This window comes from Anas platyrhynchos, chromosome 2 (assembly GCF_047663525.1).
Source record: "Anas platyrhynchos isolate ZD024472 breed Pekin duck chromosome 2, IASCAAS_PekinDuck_T2T, whole genome shotgun sequence".
Classification (NCBI taxonomy): Eukaryota; Metazoa; Chordata; class Aves; order Anseriformes; family Anatidae; genus Anas; species Anas platyrhynchos.
In genome coordinates, this window is record NC_092588.1 from 4976330 (window position 1) to 4982691 (window position 6362).

Consider the following 6362-nt stretch of genomic DNA (forward strand, 5'->3'; position numbering starts at 1 on the left):
AACTATTCTGAAACCAAAGAACATAAAATGTGCCATTTGGAAAAGAACTTGTTGATACCCCTTACTGACTGGAGACTGTCATCTGGAAGTCCCCCAAAACTGTCAACAGTCTTCATTTCATAACAGCACACTAGCTCCAACCACAAAAATACTGAAATCAGGATACAGATAATTTTCCCATGGAGCCAAAGACTGCAGAAGTAGACTCTTGGACAGTTGGTTGTTCAGAAATATTTTGAAACTAGTTGTAAGCTGTTTGGAGCACCTACGGTCATATGGAGGCCAATAAAAAAGGAGGGAAAAAAAAAAAAGAGAGAGAGAGAGAAAAAGGGAAAAATAAAGCCTTATATTAAAAAAAGGAAAAAAATTGATAGAACTATTTCCTCTGTCAAAAGCACTTTGTACTGAATGTAAAAACAGTGTTAAATGGAACCAATAGATGAGCTTATGACCCACTGGCTCTACATGACCTCAAAAACTTTCAGACAGAGTGCACAATGTGTCCAGCTGTTTGGTGATCAGCCCATCATCACTGTTAGAGAACAAGAGTGCACACTGTTTTGAGATATGTCATCTCTGATCGTTTTGAAATATTTTATTTCTCTTCTCTCAAGGGATTTTAATCAAATTGTGGAGACCATCCTGGTGTTGATTGCATGAAATTATTTTTATCTGGAGACACATGGGATGAAGGTGAGGCTCCATACAGCTTGCAGTTATGTTTCCCTTATAGAATCATACTGATAAGCAGTGTCAAAAGAATGGTTGGTGAACAGCACAAGTCAAAAAAGTTCTTCAAAACATGACACATCGAAGTTATTGCTTCTCTGAGTCTGTGCCCTAGAAGTTTCTCTTCCAACAGGTTAATCAAGCTGGTTGTACAAAGGAATTCTAACACTTCAGAGGTTTGCTGTCAAAGTAATAACATCGCAGTGTAACCAATTTTAATCACTTGTATTTAAAATAAAGTAACATCCTTCCAGTAAATGGCAGCTCATTTTTCCCTCATATTCAGTGGAAGACAAAATCATACCACTGTTGTAGTAGTTCTATAAAACAATAATTTGGGTTGGCTTTATCTTTCAGGACAAAAAGGACATCAAATGTGCAACTGCAAATTGGAGTCAGATCACTTTACTGAGGAAAAAGAACAGGACAATATGATTCTTCTAGAGGAGTCCTAACTTAATTTTTTCCCATTCGCATTTGTATTCTTGGAAAAAGTGATTCAAGTTGTGAAATAATTGACAAAAGATATTCAGAGTAAATTCCAGTTATTGTTATTCCTGGTAGATGAGAACATCTAATCTTTCTTGTACCATGCTCCTAATCTCACAGGCTGAGGTTTCTTCCCTTCCAGTACCACAGCTGCATGCAGCCTAACAGGAATTTCTGATTTAGTTATGCCCTGTAGTTGTGCAAAGAGCTAAGCTTCTGCTTGGAGATATAATATCAACTACAGATTCATGGAATCCAGGACTTCTTACTGAACCACTATAGTCAGAAAGTGACCCGTTGCATGGTACAGGCTTTCAGACCTCCCTGAATTTATTTGTTAGAACAAGAGGTTATAGCTTCCATCTTACTGTGACTTGGCTGTATGTGCTACAGAATCCTCTACAACTGCTATTCCAATCATTCTGTGTGAAAATCGTGGGTCTCCAACTAACTTGGTTGTCTAACTATGGACAGTTGTCTATAATTTTTGTCTACACAGTTGAAGAGCTTATTATCCAGGAATATGCTAAGCTCTCTCCCACCTCTACAAGTGTGAAAGATTAACCCTGAGGTAGAGAAAAGTAGTATTTTAAATATTAAGCACATGACACTCATGTATTTATGCCCATATTGCATGTAAGATATTGTGACTTCCCAAAGCAGCCACAACTATGTATTTTACTGGGTAGTCACAACCTTCTTCACTCACAATTTTTAAGACTAGAAAGGACAGTTATTATTGTCTACTTTGTGTGTTTCCATAAACACTGTGAATTACAATTAAAATAAATGATTCATCAATTCATCCATCTATGTAATATCATTTCTGTTGAAGACTTCCGTTACTGAGTGAAGAAAGAGTGCAGAACAAAACCATCTGGGCCCTGCAAAAGGGGAGAAATACACCAGAACTCCCATGTCCTCTAGCAGATGCATGTGGAAGAGGTTGCTTGAGGTTATTCTTCTATCAAACAAAAAAGACAGAAAAAAAATCCGTAAAATTCTCCAATTGTAGCACTTTCAAGACTAAGGTTGTTGTCTGCTGCAGGGGCCAGCAAAGCCCTTTAGGTGCCTCATTAGAAGAAATGTTGTAGAGTACACACACCATAGTCATGGTGTTGAGCTGGAAATTGGCTAGACAAGGAGTATCTGGGATCAATGAAAGGATCTTTCAAACTATTAAATTACTGAGCAGCTTTTAATGAAGAAAGACACATAGATATATTCCCATGAAAAGCTGCTGGAGGGTCTAAACTGATCACAAAAGGAAAGAACTCTGGAGATACTGTGAAAGTACTGCGGCTCCTCTGGAATATTCAGTGCCGCTGCTCCCAGATAGCAACTCCAATTACCCCAAGCATGGATGGACAGGGAGAAGAAACGGAACAGCATCAGTCATCAGTCATGAGGCTGTTGTGGTTGTTTGTTGTGTTTGTGAAATAGTTACTAGTGTAGCACCCAGATGCTCTGCTTTTGACATGAAAGGAGCTTTTTGAAGAGATGAGTGGCAAACTTGCTTATCCCCAAACTAATAGCTGTTAACATAAGCCTGGAGTGAGACATTTGAGGCACTGATATCCTGGGAAACCTTATTGAATATTAATCATGCAAGGTTATCATTAAGAAAATCCTGATCAGTTGTACATCCAACTACATTTCAAATACTTTTTTCATCCTCCTCTCCTGTAGACAGTTGTGTAGAAGGTCTTCAAAAGTGCCCTCTTTTGGGGAGTAAGGAGTTAATTTATTTGATTCTCTTTGGCTTACTAGAAAAGAAGCAACTGTGTAGAAGCCTTGTGTTGAAACATAAATACAGGCAGGAATTAATATAATAGCACCAGTGCTACTGATAGTAAAAAAAATACATGTACATTTCATTTGAAGTGTGTCTATATGGAGAAGTTTGGTTGGGTCTTCATGCAATATGCAAATTATATCGGACTTCATTCTTCATTGTTCTTCAGTTTGCAGCATTATCTTCCTCACTGCAAGGTCCATGTGGAAACCTAAAAAAAATCATGATAACATATTACATTTGGTTTCAACTGGTATGAATGAGTTCATGATATGAAAAGCAAAGATGAGCTCCATAATCTTTGGTTTCAACTGATCATGCAATTTTGTGTTGAGACCTTTTTATCTTCCTTTGTGTTGAATTCTCCTTCACTCTTAGGTCTATTCTCTCCCACTTTAGTATCATCAATCCATTGAATTACTAAGAGTTCTTCCTTTTCTACATCGTTAATGAAAGTGTTCAATTTTTGGTTCACTAATAAAAACTGACTTTGGTAGGAACAGCTCATATGGACATCAGGGAATGGAAATCAAGAAGGAGGAGATCCTACTTGGTAAGGATTTCCAAGCAGGAAAGGGTTTTAGTAGATGAAAATTTCATATCTAAAGTCAGAAAGTGCTGAAGTTGCTAAAAATTTGGTAACGTGACATAATTTACTGCAAGCAAAACAGCTTAGCCTTTGTCTCCTCAACAGGAAGTGACATCTTGTGGTCCTGTGATTACTGGACAGAAGGAGTGTCCACGATCCTTTATCCTGAAATTTGCAGCAGAACTGATTGCAATTTTTCCAGTTAATCTCACTTTACCTGAAAGCACAGTCCAACAATACACGTGATTAAGAGTAATGATTAAGAGAGACTTTGTTTTGATGGCCATATTTGTTAATGAAAAATAAAATTTGTGAATAAACCAGAATGTTTGCCCAGGAAATCAGACGAACATATTACATTCGTCATTTGATACTTGCTCATTTGAAATTTTCATTACTTAGACATGGAAGTAGATCATCTACAAACAGAGTAAGAGTAAACAGAGTAATGCTGAAATAAAACCATTTATTTGAAGGATGTCATGAGCAGAAAAAGCAATATATTTGTCAGGTAACACCCAGATGAGGAAGGATATGATTACTTTGGCACATACATGTAACTGTAGATAGAAAAAGTCTTTTATAAGAAGTTGTCTTCAGACACAGCATCAGATGTTAAAATAAAAAAGAAAAAGTGGATATTTTTCAACTTTTTTCTTTCTTCCTATACACAGAATTGTTTGTTAGAGGTATGCTACGCAAGAAAGAGTTGAGTTAATATTCTATTACAAGGTAACTGCACTGAATAAATAAGCACAAATTGATCTTCCTCCGTTAGCTATTGGTACAGCAACTTTGAAATCACCTGATATATCTTCTAAGCTGTGGTACAATTCTGCTTTGTTAGAGGGAGATTGTCTCTCCTTTGTCTTTTCAATCTATCTGTCTCCCATGACTTTGCAAATTTTACCCACTGTTTTCAAAAGCCAAAATACATAATAAAGTTTAACGTCTTGTACCAAGTTATTAAGAGATTTGAACCCTGGAAGCTGATATATCAGCACTAGGTGAGAAAGTGAACAGACAGTGTTTGCATTAAATGATGATAATTATTTAAAAAAAATAAATCTTGAAATTAACCTGGTGATTATATGGCAATGAGATAACAGAATCAATCTCCAGTAAAGCCTCTGCAGTGTGCTGATATAGAGTTTGTAGCCTCAGGTCAGCTTTGGTTTGCTCAGTTGCAGATCCATCTGGCTAGCAAGTTTGCTAGCTGGAATCATAAATCATTAAAAAGGTATTCTGTTATTCCAGGCACTGATGCTCCAGTTTGTTGATGCTCTTCTCATTTAGGGGCACAGCACAGCAAAACAGGTCATTGTTTGACTTATGCAGCACTTCTAAGAGAGGTTGGTAAAATGCTCAGAATTGTTAATGTCCATTTTGTGTCCACTGGCAATGACCTTTGTGTGAGATACCCACAGAAGCACAGCTTGCACTGAGATTTACTACTAGGAGAAGCTGGAAGCTCTGTTGTTGCTATGCAGATGCTATGGATGAAGGTAATGCTAGCTGTTAGTTGAGCAAGCAAAGCTCAGGACCACCAAATCTCTGCTATATTATCTTTTTCAGAGGTTCCAGATATTCATTGCAGATATGTGTGCAGGAATTTCCTAGGTGAGTACTGTATTCTTGCAGCCCTCCTTCTCTGTTAAGTACTTGCTATGGTCTTTGTTCCCCACCACCAGTGATGGCTCAGAAAACTTCACATGTATGTATGAAGGAATGCATGAGGAAAAATGACACAGCATGTTTGTAACAGCATCATGTAAAGCCATTGTGAATGCACCAGATCTCTAACCACTGTTCATTACCAGATAAACCTGCTACCAAGTTCTTATGCTGTGCTGGAGGTTCATCAAAACATCTTTGATCCTGGGGTGGAAGATGAGGGAAGAGAGCACACATGTTGTGCACAATGGCTTTCAGAATGTTCTTGCCCAATTGCTAGACATTTACTTCCAATATTGATGTTAATTTATGTGGCTTCTAGAGATTATTCAGTAATCTGTTGTTCAGGGCTAGCAAGAGGCTATGATGGGGACCTGGAGGAACTGGAAGGAAATGTCAGGGTTACACACATCAGACAATAAGAAGGGGTTTATGTCCTAAAAAGGGTCCAACTGAATGAACAGGGTGCCAGTGGTGAGTTGTTTGATGTGGCTGAGCTGTAGAAGGCAGCAGAAAAATCCTCCCCAGAGAGCCATAATGTGTATTTTCCTAGGTGTGGGAAATGGAGGGACTTCCAACCATGACGTATTTGGGGAAGCCAGTCAGTGACTAATGGATGAGTAACTGTGCATGCTAACTTAATTGCAGTCCCCAGGTTTGTGAGTGTTGAGTTTTCATGAAGACCTTAAATGTGTATCTTCAGCTTTCAACCTACTTCTGAGCCTCCCATTTGACTGCTCAGATCCTCCCCCCACCTCTAGTCCTCTGGAGCTTGCATGCAAATAGCACGCTTCTCCAGCAAATACCCTGGGCCACAGGAGAGGCAGGCTTTGCTAAATCTAAAATCTGCTTCTATAAAATCCAGTGTAAGTAACTTTATCAAGCTCTCTTCTCATCCCACCTTTGTTCCAAACACACTGCACCACCTACAGCACAACTTCATTTTGCATTCCCTGGGGCAAGCCGCATCCTTTAACTGCTGCCCAGAGATAATGAGTGAGCAATGCCACAAAGAGAAATCGTAATTCCAGGAGTGTGCAGGAAGCTGGGGCTGCAGAGGAAATCTGTAAATGAATGGAAAAAGCA